General features: G+C 39.1%; 1 protein-coding gene across 32 annotated transcripts in view; it reads right to left on the bottom strand.

Annotated features, from left to right (window-relative positions):
* The window catches only part of Mbd5 (methyl-CpG binding domain protein 5), a 387,213-nt gene that overhangs the window by 136,481 nt on the left and 230,622 nt on the right, over nucleotides 1–20,110 (bottom strand). For all 32 annotated transcript variants that reach the window (XR_015682831.1, XR_015682836.1, XR_015682838.1 and 29 more), the window contains 1 exon segment: nucleotides 953–1,057. The gene's annotated coding sequence lies outside the window, so the exon portion shown is untranslated.

The following is a 20,110-nucleotide window of genomic DNA, read 5'->3' as shown; positions in this document are numbered from 1 at the left end:
AACAGTTGTCTTCTTAGCCCCGAATCAGGTAGAATATAATGCTACATCTTACGATTCGGTCACTATCCGACTCATTTTTAAGTTGTTGGTTGAGAAAAAAGGAGAATTTTCTTAGAGTCATCTACAGATCTGATAGTAAATTTATTAGTAGTTCATCATAGAAAATTAGGAAAATGTCCCTACAATAGCTACAGCCAGAAGAACTACAGCTAATACAGAAGTTGACAGAACTACAGAGAAAGAGGTACTCTTATAAAGTGTTAGTGAGACGTAAGTTCAAAGTTTATTTACCCTCTGATGAATCAATGTGATTCAAAGAATATATGGGAAGTTAGCCTCTCACAGTATTCAGTGGGATGGGGTGCACAGCGTGTTTCTGTACATAGGCACAGCTAACTCTGAGGAGTGCATGCTTAAGAACAAATAGCACATACTTTTGGAAATCATTTTAACTCGTCAGGCATCAGTACAGAATGTGTACTTATCTCAGATGTAATAATTATAGGAAAGAAGTTTGGTATTTTGTGGTCTTCATATTAAATTGAAATGTTACATAGTTTTTAAAAAGTGATGTCAATGATAGATATCAAAAAAGAAAATGTTGCAATAAATCACCAAGTAAAAGAAGCAGGGCAGGCACAAGGCATTTACGCCATATACATCCAGGTCCTAGTTACAATCAGAGACATCTATTAACTCAATTAACTCAGAAAAAAATGTCAGAGAACATCAAGTGTATCTCCAGGTTGTAGTACTATGTTTTCTGCATTACTAACTTTATAGTCAGTGTTAATTAATTTTATAACAGAAATATCCCCTAAAGATGACATATTTATACACTTTTCAAAAACTACTTGGAGGCACTGTTATTTCAAAATACATTCCATGTCTAATGAGGACAAGAAAACCATAATTGTATAAAGAATCTATGGAGGACAAATGCCATTCCTACCTTCTGGAGAGAAGCGGGGACAAGCATAGCAAGTGTGCGCTCTGACAGTGTAATGGTGGCAAGTGTCCAGGTGCACTGTGCTCAGCGAGGGCGTGCTGCTTCTCTCTGGAAAAGAAGAACGGGACACACCCTGATTTAGAACTTGGGATCCATAAAGTCTGCCAGAAACATCAATGAGCCTTTGACAAAGAAAAGGATTAGGGTATTGCTGTCCTTTTTCTTCAGAGCATAACCACTAGAGAAGAGTACAGTTTTCACGTGTGTTTTATACACTTGTTTACATGAATGTATGTTCTGCCAAATAGTGTGCTGGGTCCTTTTCCTGTGCTTTGATACTCCCAACACTCAGTCCTACTGAAGAACTCAGGAGAAGCTCCAAAGGGAAAGCGACATTTGAGAAAACTGGAATCTTGTGCAGGGAAATATAGGAAGAGACAGCCTCAAGTAGGCTAATGGCACAAACAAAACTGAACAGCATGAAGGTAAGAAGTACTGAGGACATTGAAAACACCTGAGATATCCATGTGTATATGTGTACATATACTATGTAACAACAATTGATAAAAAAGAGGATATGAAGTTAAAAGAGTGCAAGAAAGGTTATACAGGATGTTTGAAGGGAGAAGAGACACTGAAGAGATGATGTTATCATATTATAATCTCAAAAAAAGAGTAATTAAAATATACGATTAGAGGAAATCCAGGACATTGTGGCCTACTGATATGTTAGAGATTTGGCAAAGACTGTGGGAGACACACACACGCAAAGGATCAAAAGGGGTCTAACTTCCCAAGCTTGTACCATTGGTGCTTAACACAGGAGACACCAAATGATGTTCAGGGTCTTATCCACACGAGTCAATGTAATAATTTGTACTAATCATGATGGTAAGTGGTTTTGGACAAAACAGTAAGTATACTTTTAGAGATGCAGAAAATGTCCCACATGTTATAGGCATTTCACTTCAAATAATTCTATTTTTCTAAAATTTTTGATCAAAAAACTATTTCCTATTAACATACCATATGAAAACAAATTGAGGTAAAATATGAGATACAATTATAACTTAACAATGAAGTTGCCCTTTGGGTCGATGATTCCTCATTTTGGGAAGCAGAGAGATGACTTAGTGGTTAAGAGCACTTTCTGCTCTTCCAGAGGACCTGGTTGAGTTCCCAGCAACTGATAGCTGTAACTCTAGTCCCAATGGATCCAGCACTCTCTTCTAGCCTCCTTGCAATTGGATACACATGGCATATACTCACACAAACACACATGTCAGAAAAATCACTTAACTTGTATCACATTTTTAAATGTCCGTTAGTTAGGAACATGCAGAGTACACAAGAGGACGAGAACATGCCTGAATAGTAAGAGATCATCGAAACATGTTTACTTATATCCTGTATATCCAAATCAACACATTGAATTATTACTGTAAGGTTTTACATGCAGAATCTACTTATACAAATTGTAGCAGGTAACAGTGAATTAGATTGACAAGATCAAGATTAATCTAGGAAATGAGTCTGAATATTCTGGTGAGGGAATTTTATTGTCATGTTAGCCTCTGGTCATACCTGTGGTAAAGTATCTTGGTTAGTTTAAAGATCTGTCCTAACGATGCGTAGTACCATTATCCTGGGTACTGGGACCTGGACTGCCCACGGAGAAAACTGGATGAACATCAGCTATCAGCCTCTGCTTCTTACTCGGGACAGAACAAGACAGAGCCTACAGCCAGAACTTCCTAACCTGATGGATACTACAATCAGACTATGAATCAAAAAAACCTTTCTCCTTTAAACTGCTTTTTATGGTATTTTGTAATAATTATGAAGCATTTAACAACTATGCAAATATATAAATATAAGTTATCATACATTTGTCTATTACAATCATCAAATAAGTATTAATAGGAAGGACTACATGTGGAAGGATGGAAATAGATTTAACCTCCACAGAATTCAAGTTCAAATGGATCCAGGACCAGATAGCGGAGTCTTACAGAAGAGAAAGTTAAGGAGTATGCTTAAACTCTGTACAGGAAGAAACTTAGATATCAAGACACCAATAGCACAAGCATTAAGACCAACAGTTAATAAACAGGACCCTATGAAGCTAAAGAGCTTCTGTACAACAAACAACACTGTCATTTGAGCAGAGCAGCAACCACCAGAATTGGAGGGTATCTGTTATGCGTCTGACAAAGTGATATATAAACGATACCTAAAATATACAAAGAACTAAACAAACTGAACATCAAGACAATAATGCAAAGACAGAGCTAAAGAAGGGCTCTAAGAAGAAGAAACACAAATGGCTGAGAAACACTTAAAAATGTTCAACAAACTTAGCCATAGGAGATGCAAATTGAAACAACTTTGAGATTTCATTTCATTCCAGTTATAGTACTAAAGATCAAGGAAACAAGGGACAGCACATGGTGGTCAGGATGTGGGGAAAGGGACCCCTATTCATCGTTGGTGGGCATGCTATACCATTCTTGGGCATATAAACAAATTTTAGTCTCTACATCATACTCCAGACACACTTGCTAACCCATGCTTATTGCTGTTCTATTCATAACGGCCAGAAATTAGAAATAGCTTAGATGTCCATCAACTGATGAATGAATAATGAAATGTGGTACCTTTACACAGTGGAATATTAAGAAAATAAAGTTTTCAGATATATGGGTGGGGCTAGAACAATCATCCAGAGTGAGCTAACAGACTTAAAAAAAAAAAAACTAAGCTGCATGCTTTCTGTAATCTGTGGATGCTAGGTTTTACATATCAGATATATGTTTCATTCAGAATAATGACATAGGTTGGATACTTAGTAAGGGGTTGGAGTGGACTGAGGGAGGAGAATCTAACAAGAAAGAAGAAGCAGAATAAAATATTAAAAAGAAAAGGAAAAACTAGAGTAGTAGGATTAAAGGGAAGGGGGCAGTAAGAAGGGACATTAGGAAGGATAATTAATTTTAGTATCTGTTTTAAAATAAAGAGGTATATTTTTGATTACATTGTGAATCTTTCTGTATTTCCCCTTATGACACGGAATTGGGGCCTTTCACCTGTGAGGCAGTCTTCTCTCCCTAGCACCCAGCAGCTTTCATACATGCCCCCAGGTCCTAGTGACAGGTGTGATAGCCTCTGCTGTCAATGGACATGTACAGTGATGTGAAGGTTTTAACAGAACCAAGTGATGATGGACCTACACCAATCTGTATCAAGATGTGGAGAACAGGATGTGGCAGATGGAGGGCTACTGAAATGAGGCTTCCAACAGGAGTACACACCTACTCATCAGAGAACTAAATAGTGCTTATGACCAAATTCCTGTCAGGCTCCGACAGTCCCCTTCCACTAAGCCAGTGGTTCTCAACCTGTAGGTCATGACACTTTCATAGGCGCCACATATCAGATATTCTGCATATCAGATATTTACATTATAATTCATAATTATAGCAAATTACAATTGTGAAGTAGAAATAAAAATAATTTTATAGTTAGGGGTCACCACAACACAAGAAACAGAAGATCACAATGTTTGAGGGCTGAGAATCACTGTGCTAGACCCTAAGCGTGGGTTCTGAGCTTTTTTTTTTACTTTTATTTAGTACATTATAGCAATTATCATGCTGAATCCGTTCGGTGAAAATCTCTCATTTTTATATTTTTGGTTGTGACCTAGCCTTTAACGGCTAAGCCATCTCTGCAGCCCGAGGATCTCTCATTCTTGATGCATGATTAAACCCCTCAGGTAAGCATCATTACTACCCTCGTCCAGTCTTCATTCAACAGCTCTATCATTTTGTTTTAGCCAGAATCTACTGCCATGGCCAATATTAATTTCTGTACACTGATCCCCAGGCCACTTTTCTGATATAAATACCCATTTGTCCTTGTTAGAGTAGAAAGTGAGCCAAGTTTCCTTCATGTTTGTTGTAGTGGTCCCTGTCTTGCATGACAGTCCCTTGAATAAAGTCATTATCCTGTTTTATGGTACCATGAAGTTTTTTTCTCTAGTGACTGTGGTGCTGTCTGACTGTCTCTCCTCCATTTGATCCTGCTTCCATCCTGCTATGCTAGCTTCATGTGGTCTTTACTGTTGGCTTTCTGCTATGGATGATGTGACATTCTCTTGGCCTCCCTGGAAAATGTAGGAAGTCTCCAAAGTGGAGACTCAGGCCTCCTTTCAGCTCTTACCATAGCAACCTTCCCTTCAATATTCTTATTTGTCCCACTTTGAGCTACTAAGGTTTTGAGCTCCAATCCTCTGTTCATGCTTATTGACTTCTCTTTCTCTTTCTAACCCAACTTCTTCAGTCATTAAAAATTAGATGCCTATTTCCACAGTGGCACTCAAGGAATAATGCTTCCCCAGCTCCCAGGCAGAGAATGAATAAGGCTAGAAATAGCTGGACAGGCTCAAAGACACTCAAACAGCTTCCAGACAACTTCTAAGTCCTTCCCTCTCAGATGCAGTCCACTATCTAGATAAGATTACACATTAGACACAAAGAGAAAAAGAAGTCCTTTTTTGTAATACTGGTAGAAAGCTATATCCATGATTAATTGAGAAGTCCAATTGTTCATTTTTGTTGGATGCAAAATTCAGATAAACATAAAAACGGGGGGAAAGAGATGCTTTAAATAAACTGTTGAATTCTGTATTTCTAACTAATGGTTGAAGTCTCAAAAGTGAAAACCATGGCAGCATAAATTGGACTTGGAGGTTTATTAAAGAAAGGATGGGTCTAGAGATATTTAAATAAGGGGAAATACTTTTCTTTAGGAAAAGGAAGTGGAGAAGATCTAGGAGGAGAATATAATAAATATATTGTGTGTATGTCTAAAATTTTTAAAGATTTTAGACATGTATTAAAATAAGCAAGATGTTACATTAAAAATGAAAAATAGGGTTTATATTGTCTGTACATGTAAATATATTTATCTGTGTCATATTTTCCTTTTTCTGTACTTTATTAACATTAATTCATAAAATTCCTTTAAAACATGTCTTATTTTTTTATTGGACATTTTTAATTTATTTACATTTCAAATGTTATCCCCTTTCATGGTTTCCCATCCATAAACCCCCATCCCATTCCCAACCCCTTCCTGTCTCCCTGCCCTGACATAACCCTACAATGGGGGTCCAGCCAAGGGCTACTCCTCCCATTGGTGCCCAAGAAGGCCATTCTCTACTACATATGCAGCTGGAGCCATGGGTCTGTCCATGTATACTCTTTGGATGTGTACTTTTTAGTCCCTGGGAGCTCTGGTTGGTTGGTATTGTTGTTCTTATGGGGTTGCAAACCCCTTCAGCTCCTTCAATCCTTTCTCTATCTCCTCTAATGGGTTCCCTGTTCTCAGTTCAATGGTTGGCTGAGAGCCTCTGCCTCTGTACTTGTATTTGGGTGGAGCCTCTCAGAACATAGTTATACTAACCTCCTGTCTGCAAGCATAACAGATATCATTAATAGTGTCAGGGAACTGTTTTTTGCCCATGGGATGGGTCTCAGATTGGAACAGTCAACCCCCCCCCCACCCCAGTCTCTGTTCCAACTTTGTCCCTGCACTTCTTGTAGATGGAACAAATTTTGGGTCAATGGGTTTGTGGGTGGGCTGGTGACCTTGTCCTTCTACTGGGAGTACTGTCTGGCTACAGGAGGTGGCCACTTCAAGCTGCATATCCCCCACTGCTAGAAGACTCAGCTAGAGTCACCCTCATAGACTGCAGATACTGAACCACCAACCAAAATGTATACATGGGCTGGACCAAGGCTTTGTGTGTGTGTGTGTGTGTGTGTGTGTGTGTGTGTGTGTGTGCGCGCGCACGCGCGCATGCACGCGCGTGTATGTGGTAGTAGACATGTATCTTGTTCTCCTTAACAGCTGACTCTGATGCCTGCCTTTGGATTCTATACCAGTGACTGGGCTGTCTTGTTTGGCTTCAGTTGGAGAAGATGTGCCTAGACCTGCAGTGACTTGACGTGCCACGATGGGTTTGTACCTAAGAGGGATCTCCCCATTCTCAGGGGAGAAAGGGTGGGAGGATGGGGGAGGGGTGGTATGTGTGTGTGGAACTGGGAGAAGATGCGGGTGGAGGGAGCTGGGATTGGGATGTAAAGTGAATAAATAAATAAATTAATGGAAAAAAGAAGAGTGTTGTCGGCTAGCAAGTGGCTAAAGATGACTACTATCAAGCTTGGTAAACTAAGGTCTATCTCTACGACACAAAGGGTGGAAGAAAAGAACTGATTTCTGAAAGGCGTCTTCTGACCTCCACACATGTGCTTTGCCAAGTACACCTTCACAAGACAGTAACTAAAACTTAAAAAAGAAGTGTAAGAAATGCATTATCTATGATATGAAAAACATGTCCTGTGAAGAGCCAGTTACTGCTATTATGTTAGATAATATATTAATAAATATTGCTATGACACTCAGATTATAAGGGCCAGTTTTCAACATCTAGTTTTCTCTGTAAAGTAAAAGTTACTGATAGTTAAAACTAAAGCCAGTACATAATCAGAACATACAACAATAATGAAAGGAAAGGGAAATAACAATACAAAGCACATGAGGCAAGAATTCTACTAAGTGTGCTAGTCTGAATGAGAATGGCGCCCATAATCAGGTGTGGGAAGAGATGGGGAGAAGTACAGAGGGTTAGGAAATTGAACAAATGTGTAGCAGTGGGGGATGGGGAAGAGGGGGTAGCCACTAGAAAGTTCTAGATGCCAGGGAAGCAAGAGGTTCCCAGGACTCAAGAGGGATGGCATTAGCTGAAATACACAACAAAGGGAGAGAGGACTTGTATCCAATGGATAGACACAGTCCCCAGTTGAAGGATGGGGCCACCCACCCATCTCAAAAACTTTAACCCAGAATTGCTCCTTTCTAAAGGAAATTCAGGGACAAAGAGTGGAGCAGAGACTGAAGGAAAGGTCATCCAGAAATTGCCCCACTTAGGGATCCATCCCATCTGCAGACACCAAACCCAGACACTGTTGCTGATGGCAGGAAGTGCTTACTGACAGGAGCCTGGTACAGCTGTCTCCTGAGAGGCTCTACCAGAGCCTGATCAACACAGATGCGGATGCTTGCAGCCAACCATCAGACTGAGCACAGGGACCCCAATGGAGAAGTTCGGGGAAGGACTGAAGGAGCTGAAGGGGTTTGCAATCCTATAGGAAGAACAAGAATATCAACGAACCAGACACCCCAGAGCTCCCAGGCACTAAAGCACCAAACAAAGTTTACACATGGAGGGACCCATGGCTCCAGCTGCAGATGCAGCAGAGGATGGCCTTATCTGGCCACAGTGGGAGGAAAGTCCCTTGGCCCTGTGGAGGCTGAAAGCCCCAGCACAGGGGGATACTAGGGCAGTGAGGTGGAAGTGGGTGTGTGGGTGGGTGAACAGCGCCATAGAGGCAGGGGGGACAGGTGATGGGATAGGGAGCTTAGCAGAGAGGAATCTGGAACAAATAAAATAACCCAGAGGGGGAGGGAGGGAGGGAGACAGAGAGAGACAGACAGAGACACACGGGGGTGTGTGTGCGCGTGTGCACACACACAGAGGGAGGGAGGGAGGGAGGGAGGGAGGAGGGAGGGAGGGAGGGGAGGGGAATGGTGCCCATAGACTCATGCACTTGAAGACTTTTCCTACTTGGGACTGTTTGGGAGGTATTAGATGGTGTGGTTTCTGTTGTAAGAGGTGTGTCATTTGAGGCAGGTTTTGAGGTTTCCAAAGTCCAGGCCAGTCCCAGTTAGCTTCCATGTCGTTAGCATGTGCATGGAGATATTTGCTCTCAGCTAATGCTCCTGCTACACCTGCTTGCCTGCTGATGGTCATGTAGTCTAATATTCTAAAGCTGTAAGTCCCAAATATTAAAAGTAGCAAACTCAGTTATACATGAAAATGTACAAAAATTACGTAGGCACCGAAGGGATGAAGAAGGTATGTATTCATTAAGGGGGAAAAGGAGAACATTTTTAGTAAGGCTGATGCTTGGCTGTTCTTGGATGAGAAAGAAGCAAAGAGCAGAACAAGCTATGAAATGAAAATCGTGTGCAGAGTTGACAGAGAGTAAATGTGTTGTGTGGTCAGGCTGATATAGTGGATGATTTATAAGGTTTTACATTTGAAGACCCTAGTAATGGACAGCTAGCATTTATTTCTGCCATCTATTAAAAGTACAAGAGCTGACTTGGCTTTGCAGCATTTTAAAGTACACATTAAATTATGATGAGTTCATGTGCTGATAAACCAAATGAAAACTGAAGATACCGTTAAGCTGAGAACACATTCACTGTAGGCAGGGACTTCCCAGCCCTGCCTGGTCCACCCAAACGTACTCAAGCACATTACACCGCACGCAAACAACCAGACGAGGAAACCAGATTGTCTACCACTATTAAACACTTATCAGTTTTGTGCATTACGGACATCCAAGATTGTCTCTACTAGGTGTCTTGAAATATTCCTCTATCTGCTGCAGAATCATGTGCTGGCTAATCGCACTTCCTCCCTCTCTCCGCTCCTTCTTTTCCTGCTCTGAACACTTGGCATTCTTTGGTAATCATTATCCATTCTGTGAGATAAATTTAGCTTCTACATGCAAGAGAAAGCATAGATGATTTGATCTTTGTGGCTCACTGATTGTTGTTAACCTACTGCTCTTCATTTCTATCCACATCACTAAAATATCAGAATTTTCTGTAAATTCAGCAACATTCAGGGTGCATATAGCTTAGTCACAGTTTATCAGTTCTTCTGCTAGTAGGGGCAGAGCTGACTTCACAATTGGTTTCTGTGAACAGACACGTGGTAGTCATGTGACGACAGCTATGTCTTTGACAGGTTGGCTGCCTTTCTTTTGGCTACATACCCAGAAGTGGGATCTCTGGGTTAGCTGTACCATATCCCTCTTCCCAGAGTTCAGAGATGGTCTTTATGAAGGATGGGATGAAATTCTTAGAGTCAAAGGCAATGTTGTATATAGGATCCTATTCTATAGTCCAACTCTAGGCTTTTGTTGTTGTTGTTTTTTAAAATTCTTCCATATGGTTTTCCACAGTGGGTATAGTAATTTAAATTCTCACCAACAGGTTTGGTGAAGGGGAACAAGGTTCCTTTCTCTCTACATCGTTGCCAGAACTTATTTATTTTTTGGTTCTTTTGATAATAGTCATTTAAGCAGCATGAGGCGACTGCATATTGTGGTTTTTGATTTGCATTTCCCCACTGATTATGGATTTTTGAGCACTTTTAATTAGTAATGATAGCCATTTATGTATGAGATGTATGTGTTCTAGATATTAATCTTATTTTCAATTAATTATCCAAAAGAGTAAGTGATAACTGAAAAATATCGGAGGGAAGTGTGATAGCTGCGTGGAAGTTTGAAAGTGGCGCAGACATTGTGCTGCTTAAGGAATATTAAAATATAAGGCTGTGCGTGTGTTCTGTGTGTCTCTCATTTGGAATCCTAGAGCATTGAGCAGGTAGTGAGGGCCACAGGGGTCAATTTGAGTAGACATAAATGGAAACTGCTACAATTTCTGTTCTTACATTGAATTATGATCCATGTTATTCTCATATATATGGAGAGGACTGAAGTATTCTTTATTCAAACTGTATATGAATATCAAGATTATTTATTGAATAAAATTGCCTTAATATACATATGCTGTTATATTTGTTGGAAATTGGCTTAAATAGTAGATTTGTGGCTGTTATGCTATTTTAATGGTCTATATGGCCTAAGACTATCCTCATATCAGATATTTACATGGTAACTCATAACAGAAGCAAAGTTACAGTTATAAAGTAGTAATAAAAATAATTTTGGTGGACACCAGAACACAAGAAGCTCTATTAACGAGTTGCAGCATAGGCAGATGGAGGACTACTGCCATAGAGCCACTTTAAAATTTTCTCTACTGAAAAACTTCATAAGGAATCTCAGATTAGACTTTTATAAACATCCCAAGGAAGGAAATCAGATTATTAGGCAAACCAAGAAAGTAAGACTTCGCCACATGTACAGGTACTTGCTACTTTGAGTACCTACAGATTTGAGTGAAGTCTTCTGCCTTTGGAACTTTAGGGTGCCCCGAGTTTCCTCTATGCAATCCTTTGCTTAGGTTAGAAGATTGGGAACTGAATGCCCGGGATCAAGCTAGTAGTATTTCTAGAAGCCATGTAAGCACTGGGAAACATTAACTTCATCACTTAACCCTTTTTAATAAAATCTGCCCGATCATTTCTAAATGTATTCATAAAATTCTCAAATATGCCAGTCCAATCAAAGCCTTGATATTACAATAAATTTCCAACCCAACCCTTACTATTTGATTTTAAGAAATGTATAAAAAAACTCACAAAGTTAAATAATAAAATTCAGTCAAAAACCTTGTAAAAAACAATAGTAAGTTGTTCATTTAACAAATATGACAGTAAAATATTTAAAAATATTAGACATACAGTTACATAGCTGATTACTGAATAAAGAAACAGGTACTCTAATTTTAAGAACATGGGTTTTCTTTAAGTATATATAGTCTACAAGCTGGGATTTTCTGATCATACAGAAAGATCACAGTAGTACACCTCCATAACCGTACTTGGTTTATTTTTTATCTAAAGGACATTCAAATATGAAAGAGATCAAATTATCCCCATTCATAGCTAAGATGATTTTATATGCAGAAAATGTAGAGTGTATTCTAAAACTTTACAATTAATAAATTCAGTAATGTTTTTGGACATAAACATATTAAAAAAACTGTTGTACAACAATATAATAACCGAAATTACAATAATTGAAAAAACAAGAAAGCAATAGTCTTTCTCATACAGACAGACATACATACACACACACCTACAACTGAAGAAAGGATTAAATTTGAAAAGGAACCCTATAATGAAAATGACAAACATGAAGTAAAACAAAGAGGTTTCACACACACAGAAAAGACAACTGAAGTTCATCAGAAAAAACGTAATGTAAAAATGACCCGACTTGCATGCCCCACCTGGCCATGACAGGCACCACAGGCTGACCAACTCAGTACATCTGGGTTCAGATCCAGTGCTTTGACTCAGTCCACCCTAACATTTATCCTATCTATCAGTTGCTGGAGTGTGTGAAGGAGTCTGTCCTGTAGAACCGGAGCTCCAGGATTGCCAAGACTCTGGCAACAGCAGGATATCTGAAACTAGTCTTGGTGTGATGGTACAGTATTCATGGTGCTTCAGAAAACAGAAAACAGAAAATTTGAACTAGAACAACTATTCATTGCAATAAATATTTGTAAAACTGTCTGGGTAATAACAAAAACAACAATAAAAATGATAATAATAATACAACTATGTTACTCACCACCACTTCTAATACATTCTACTACAAGGAAGGAATATTCGGTGGAGACAGTGGAGGTGTGACAGAAGTCTGTGATGGACAGGTGGACAGGGAGCGTGCAGTTGCTGAGTGAGGCCAACAGGGAGATGTGCAGCCTGGAGCTTGTCCATCTCAGCCCCAGAGCATGTAGCCGAGCTGCAGGATAGCCCTGGTTCTGAGAAATAACAGGATTTCCAAGATAAGGAAGGACTGGAGGATTGGACCTCCTACGAAGACCTCTATGGTTTGTTTTCCCTCTGATGGCCACTTTGGTATCCATGGTCCACTGCTCTAGTTGTGTTAATGTGGATGTCCATGGTCCTACAGCAGACAGGAGCCATGTTGATGTTCACTGGCATGAGGTATCACTGAAGGCCATTCAGATGTCTTTGGTTTGGGCTACTGCTGTTTCCAAAATCCACTCCTCACTGGCAAAGATGCCCATAAAGTCATAGTCAAAGGGTGGGAGTTAATTTATCGAGTGAACGAAAGCTTCTAGTCAGCTGATATGTTTTCCTGGTGCTTGATGCTACAGAATTGAAAACAAACTAGCGAATAGAGACGACCACTGCTGACTAGTGAAGGGAGCAACTCATCACAAAGACACAAAATAATAAACTTACATGCACCAGATGTTGGGGGCCTCAATTTCACAAAAGAATAATGGGAAAAATGGGCCAAAAGCCCTGAAACAATACTAGTAGGTGACATCATTACGCCTGTGTAGCTTTAGATGGGCTATCCAAATGAAAAATTAATAAAGCAATGTCCAAGCTAACTATACCAGGGATCAAATGAGCTGAACAGATATCTACAAAATATTCCACTGAACAAAATGGAATGTACATTTGTCCCCCAACAGACATAGAAGCTTTCCGTGAAACGATCACACTCTAGGCCACAAGCCAGTCTCACCAAGGACTGAAGAATCAAATTTATTTCAGAGCACAGTAGAATAAAACTAGGAATCAATAGCAAGAGAAACTCCATAAAGTATTCAAATACTTGGAGACTCAGAAAAGTAATATTGAATGAGCAGGGGTCAGTGAAGAAACAACCAGGGTAAGGTCTTAAAGAGACCTAGAATCAAATGAAAATAAAGGCACCAGAACTTTTGGAATGCAGTTAGTCATTCTAGAACACAAGTTTATAGCTATAAATGCTTACATAAAAATACTGAGATACAAACAACTGAAAAGAGACATATAAAACACGGGTCTGTCTCTCATCTATCCCCATCCATCGATCCATCCATCGATCCATCGATCCATCCATCGATCCATCGATCCATCCATCCATCCATCCATCCATCCATCCATCCATCCATCCATCCATCATCTATCAAGCATGTACATTTAACCCATAAGGTTCCAGTTATGTTACATAAGAGGAGGCAGATGTGTAACAGTTGGAAGATACGGAAAAGGGTGGGGGATGAGATGTGGAGAGAAGATAAGGCTTCTACAGTCTGAATGTACAGTCTCTCCCATGGCTGCACCAGGTCTGCAGAGAATGGGCACGGATGGAGAGCACAGAAAGCTTTCCCCTAACTGCTAAACTATTGGCTACTGATAAATTTAGGAAGACGGTTGTGCACCCACTAGTGACCTCACCAGACGTCAATAGACGTCTCAATACAACAATCCCACAAATGACCATGGTTTGACTATATGGCTCGCAGAAGAGGAAATGTCACAAATCTGGGGAACAGATAAAGAATGAAGGATAAAGAAAAAGATTAAAAAGATTAAGAGATAAAGAATACTAGTAGGATAAAGGAACTCTAAAAAGGATTGGAAGGAGATATTAGAGGGTCTTGGGGGACAGAGTAAGTGTTATATACATGTATAAAATTGTCAAAGAACAAAATTGAAGAATTAAAAAAATTTAAATGATTTTGCAAGACACACCTAGGATTTATAGGATTCTCTGTTGAATTTTACAAAATTCTTAAAAAAGAGCTAATACGAATACCTTTAAACTGTTCCATCAAATAGAAAGGAAAGGAACATTACAAATTCATTTCACAAAAAAATCAGCATTACCAAACCCGGATAGTATAACAACAACAAAGAACTGAAAAACAAAAACAAAAAGTATACAGAGTATATAGCAAAGTTACTAATGAACAGAGAGAGAGAAAATTCACAATAAAAGTCTTTCAGTTCATATTCATGAACAAATTAAGAAAGGAACACACAATGACCAAATTTATTTTATCTCAGGCGTGCAATGTTGGCTCAAGATACACAAATCAATAAGTGGAATATTACATGAACATACATGAAGCTAGAATTGTGTGACAATCAAAATATACAGACCTTGACCATGTCTACTCACTGAGAAGAAACATCCCTGAGCAGAAGAAAGCTGTCTAAGTATGTAAATAAAGGGTATGTTCCAAACCTACGCTAACTGAGGAGGACCTGAAAGCAGTTCCACTGAAACCAGAAAGAAGACAAAGGCGCCCATTCTCGGCATTCTTTGATCATGTAGTGTTTAAAGTCTTCGCCAGAGCAAGACGACAGGAGACATGGAAGGAGTGTAAACATGAAAGAAAATATCTAAACGTCCTTTTGGGAACACAACACAACCCTACACATAAAAGTTCCTAATGACTCCCAAGAAGACTGCCAGGCATGATCAAACCTCTGAGCAATGTAGAAAGACACGAAATGAACATATCAAAGTCAATAGCCATCTTATATGCCAAAATGAACTTGCTGGAAAAGGGATTTGAAGAAAAAATGAAACATTTACGATAGTTAGAACAATACATAGAAAAAAAGCCTATCAATGTAGGGTAGAGACCTCTACAATGAGAACTTTATGACATTTAAGAAGACACTAGAAGATGGAAGGACTTCCTATGCTGATTGATTAGCAGAAATAAAAAAAAATTGGCACAACTAAAAGTGACCTATTCATTTAACATAATCTGTCAAGATTTCAATAATTCTTCACAGAATTAGAAAATAATGACTCTAAATTTTTATGGAGGCACAAAGGCCCTCCCGAATAGCAACAATCTTAGAGGAAAAAGCATAGTAGAGGCATCACAATACATGATTCCAATTATATTATAAAGTTACATAAAAATAGCAATGTAGGTGAGTGACACTTAACAGATCTTCTTCAAATTAACCCAGGTACATAATGTAATTTTTAACTAATGATTACTATAATTTTGGTATCAAACAGTGTTTGCAAAAACATGTACAAAAATGAAACTACAACTCTTTTACTATGCACAAAACAAATTCAAAATACACACGAGGCATTAATATAAGTAAGATGTTGAAAACTGCTACAGGATAACAAACGTGAACCACTTGAAGTTTTAAGCATAGGTAAGAAATTTCTGAAAAGATAGCACAAGGAAATCACCATCAGAATGAAGAGGCAGATTACACTATAGGTGTGACTTTGGTGGGGATGGTGGTCTTCATACTGTTAATGCCCTCTCTGATGTATCCTTGGCAAGGTTTTGTGTCACATGCTGCATTAATCTACGAAATCGAATTAGACATTCAGTATGGGAGTAGTGAAATAAACAGTCCATTGTGAAAACAAGCTGCCAATAACTATTTGAAAAAGAGCTTCAGCATCAGTAGCCATCAAGAGAATGGAAATTAAAAGCTACACTGGCTTATAGTATGAGACATGGTACTTTGCCATGTATTTTATTACAGCAGAAAAGTGTCTGTATGTGTAATGATGATATATAAAAGAATGTAATGATGATATGTAAGAGAGTGCAATGGCATGCATGTGACAGAAAGGAAGTGGGGGTACAACCTTTTTGGTAGGAGAAAGGCGAACCAGCAAAATACAGAGAGAGATAAGGGAGATGACAAAGATTCTGAGGAGAGGAATGAAAGTAAATATAGTGACATATATACATATGACATATATGTGTGATAAAGATATTCATTATTACATATAACTAATGTATGCCAATAAAAATCCCTACAATATCTTCTCAGTACCATATGACATTAAGAAAATCCAAAGGCGTACCAAAGTCTGATATCATTCCATATGTACTAATATGATTAAAACATGAATAATAGCAAGTATTGCCCAGAATGTAGAAAAACTGAATCTCTCAGGCTCTCTAGATAGTAATGTAAAATGGTATAGCCATTTGAAAATAGTTTCACAGTTATTTAGATGTAAAACATAATCTCATGCTTGACTCATGTGGAGCTGGTTTTCTGTTATGACAAAACACCAAGACAAAGAAGGACAATTTATTTTGGCTTCAGTCTACGGTCACTTGGCCCACTATGTTGTATCTTCTCAAGACACTGTACATCATAGTGGGTATGAATATCAGGGGAGGTCTTGTAAAGAATATGGTATCCAGGACTCAGTAGGAAGAAAGGGAGGGTGAGGGAGAGTGGTGGGAGGTGGGGGGAGTGCAGGGTGAGACCAGCTGTGTTCTCAACTTCCTTTCTAGGATATGCCTTTAATTGCATAATGTTTTTTACTGGGCTGCCCCCAAGACTGGCACAGGCTATTGACAAAAGCTTTGCTCTGTGGGCCTCTGAGGGATATACAAACTAATTAGCATTTAGTAATTCTATACCTAGTTACACCATGTGAAGCAAAAACACATTTACACAAAGCCCAGTAACCACATACTCACATAATTATTTATAACATCTATATCATGAAAATAACCCAATATACTTAACAATGTATTTATAGATAAACCAAATATGGCAGTATCCATATATGGGATGTTATTTATTAATAAAAATGAAGTAATGCAATTGTTGAAATAATGATGAGTATTAAAAAGATTAAGTAGGGAACTATTAACAAAAGTCCAAAACAGTAAGATTCCATTAATAAGAGGAGGGAGAGCATCCTTATAGAAGTAGGAAAAGGGGGAATGGGAGAAGGGGGAAACTGGGAAAGGGAATAACATTTGAAATGTAAATGCATAAAATATCCAATTTAAAAAAAGAAGAAAAGAAAAAAGGAAGGGCAGATTCTATTAGTAAATGTTTCCTAAAATTAAGCCAAACTCATAGAAGCCATGTTTGTGCTATTTATTTATTGAGCACTTACTATGTACAAAGTATTTTTAAATAAATTATTATATACCTTAAAAAAAAAAGGAGTATCAGTAGGTGATATGGAGCCTGAAGTTGGTCACCCTCTGTAGCCAGGCGGGAGACTTCCAGTGGAGAGAGGGGGACTCCAATCCATCCACAAAACCTCTGACCTAAAATCTGTCTCCTACAAATACAGGGATAAAGATAGACCAAAGAATGGGGGAATGGGCAACCAATGACTGGCCCATCCTGAGACCTGCCCCATGGAGAGATTCAACTACAGACACTATTAATGATACTCTGTTATATTTGCAGACACAAGCCTAGCATAACTGCCTTCTGAGAGGCTTCATTCAGCACCTGATGGAAATAGATAAAAAGACCCACAGCCAAACATCAGGTAGAGGTTGGGGTGACTTGTGGAAGAGCAGGGGGAAGGATTGAGGGAGTCAGATGGGTCAAGAATACCTACAGAATAAACTAACCTGGCCCATGGGGTCTCACAGAGTCCGAACCACCAAATAAAGAGCACACCCTGGCTGGACCTATGCTCTTACACATATATAGCAGATGTGCAGCCTATTTTTCAAGTTGGTCCCCTAACGATTGGAGTGGGAATGAGACTCTGTTGCCTGTCTTTGGATCTCCTTCCCAAAGCTCAGCTGCCTTGTCTGGCTTCACCGGGGGAAGATGCACTTATTCCTGCTGCAGCTGTGCCAGGGTAGGCTGGGACCCACGGGGGCCTCCCATTCTCAAAGGAAAGGAGGAAAGGGAACTGGGAGGAGGGGGTGTGAGAGCGGGACTGGGAGGTGAAGAGGGAGGGGGGTTGCGATCAGGATATAAAGTGAATAGAGAAATGAAAAAATGAATATTAAAAAGTTGACAAATATGTAAGTACAAGTATGATTAGTGGGTGCAAAGCTGAGGTACTGAGGGTAGGAAGAAAACAGAGAGCAAATAAAATTATTACTTATTGCTATTGGAACCAGATATTTTGTGGGTCAATGAGAATGTTCCAAAATATAATGTGGTGAAATTGTTCAACTGTGTAATATAAAAAAGCCAATCAATTATATACTTTATTTTTAATTATTTTTTCTTTCATTGAAAATAGAATCTTTCCTCACAAACTGTACTCTGACTATAGTTTCCCTGCCTGTCCTCCTCCTAATTCCTCTCCACCTGTCCTCCCGTCCAGATCCACTCCCCTTCTCTTGTTAGAAAGTAACAGGCTTCTAGGAAATAATTATAAAATCTAACAACATAAACTATAATAAGGTAAAACAAAATTGTAACATGGAAGTTGAACAAAAGAAAGCGACGGAAGAAAAGCAGCCCAAGAGAAGGCAGAAGAATCAGAGACCTACCCGTTTACTCACTCAAGAAGTCCATGAAAACATACAGGGAAGCCAGACTACACACAGACGACCTGCTTCCGATGTGGTAGACCTTATACGTGCTGCTTCAGTCCCTGTGAGCGTGTATGAGCTTTGCCTCGTTTCCCTGGGACCTTCCATGCTTTCTGCCTCTTATACCCTTTCTGTGGCTTCTTCTATAGAGTTCCCTGAGCTTTGAGGGGAGGTATTTGATGAAAACATCACATTTAGAAATGAGTGTTCTGGGGGGAGGGTGGTAATAGGGGGAGGATGGGGAGGGGAAGCCCATCTAGAAGGGGAGGGGAGGAGTTAGGGGGATTTTGTCCCGGATACCGGGAAGGGGAATAATAATCGAGATGTAAATAAGAAATACTCAAGTTAATAAAGATAAAAAAAAAAAGAAATGAGTGTTCTGTGGCCTCTCTATGTCACATAATGTTTAGCTGTTGGTCTCTGTCTCTGTCTCTGTTTCTTTGTTCCTATCTCCTTCAGGAGGAAGCTTCTCTGATGATGGCTGAGCAAGGCTCAGACCTATGAGTATAGCACCGCATCAAAGGAGTCATCTTATTGCTATGTGTTTTGTTTTCTTTTTGCTCTTTTGATACGTTTGTTTTTAAGGAGCCTTTGTCTTTACCCTAGATTCTGGGATATCTAGTTTCTGGTTCTTGGTCATCCAAGCAGTGTGGGGTATGGGTTCTATCTCCCTGAGTGGGGCTGAAGTCAAATCAGTTATCAGTTCTTTACTCCAGAAGCTACCTTTCAGATGAACATCTTAAAATTGCTGCTTAATTAGTGTATGTAAAATTTGACTCTTAGAAATCACACATATTCCCCCACTTCTAGACACTGACCAGACTTTCTATTACTTTTATATATAAAACAACACTAATAGATTATGTTCAGATGGATTAAAAAGTTTTCCTTGGTATGTACTAGTCCTCAGACACCTGGTATAATGTTATAGTGTATCAGTTACTATAAGGTGCTTTTGTTTTGTGTCTGTCACATAGAAAAATATCTTTCTTGGGTAATGAGTATTAATTATTCACTCTAAATTACTTTGAAGAAATCATCTAATCATTTCAGGTTTTAAGGACTAAAACATGCATACAGAAATATATTTTTCAGCATTTTAAGTCATAATGTGGGAATGGAATACTGGTTAAAGTACTGGCTACTCTTCTAAGGACCTGAACCCACATGGCAGCTCACAATTGTCTGAAAACTCCAGTTCCAGCAGATCCAATGGTCTATTTTGGCTTTTGCAGGCATGTATGAGGTATACAGGCAAAA

The sequence above is a fragment of the Rattus norvegicus genome, chromosome 3, assembly GCF_021556685.1.
Source record: "Rattus norvegicus strain SHRSP/BbbUtx chromosome 3, alternate assembly SHRSP_T2T, whole genome shotgun sequence".
Classification (NCBI taxonomy): domain Eukaryota; kingdom Metazoa; phylum Chordata; class Mammalia; order Rodentia; family Muridae; genus Rattus; species Rattus norvegicus.
This window is presented reverse-complemented; position numbering and strand designations above follow the sequence as displayed.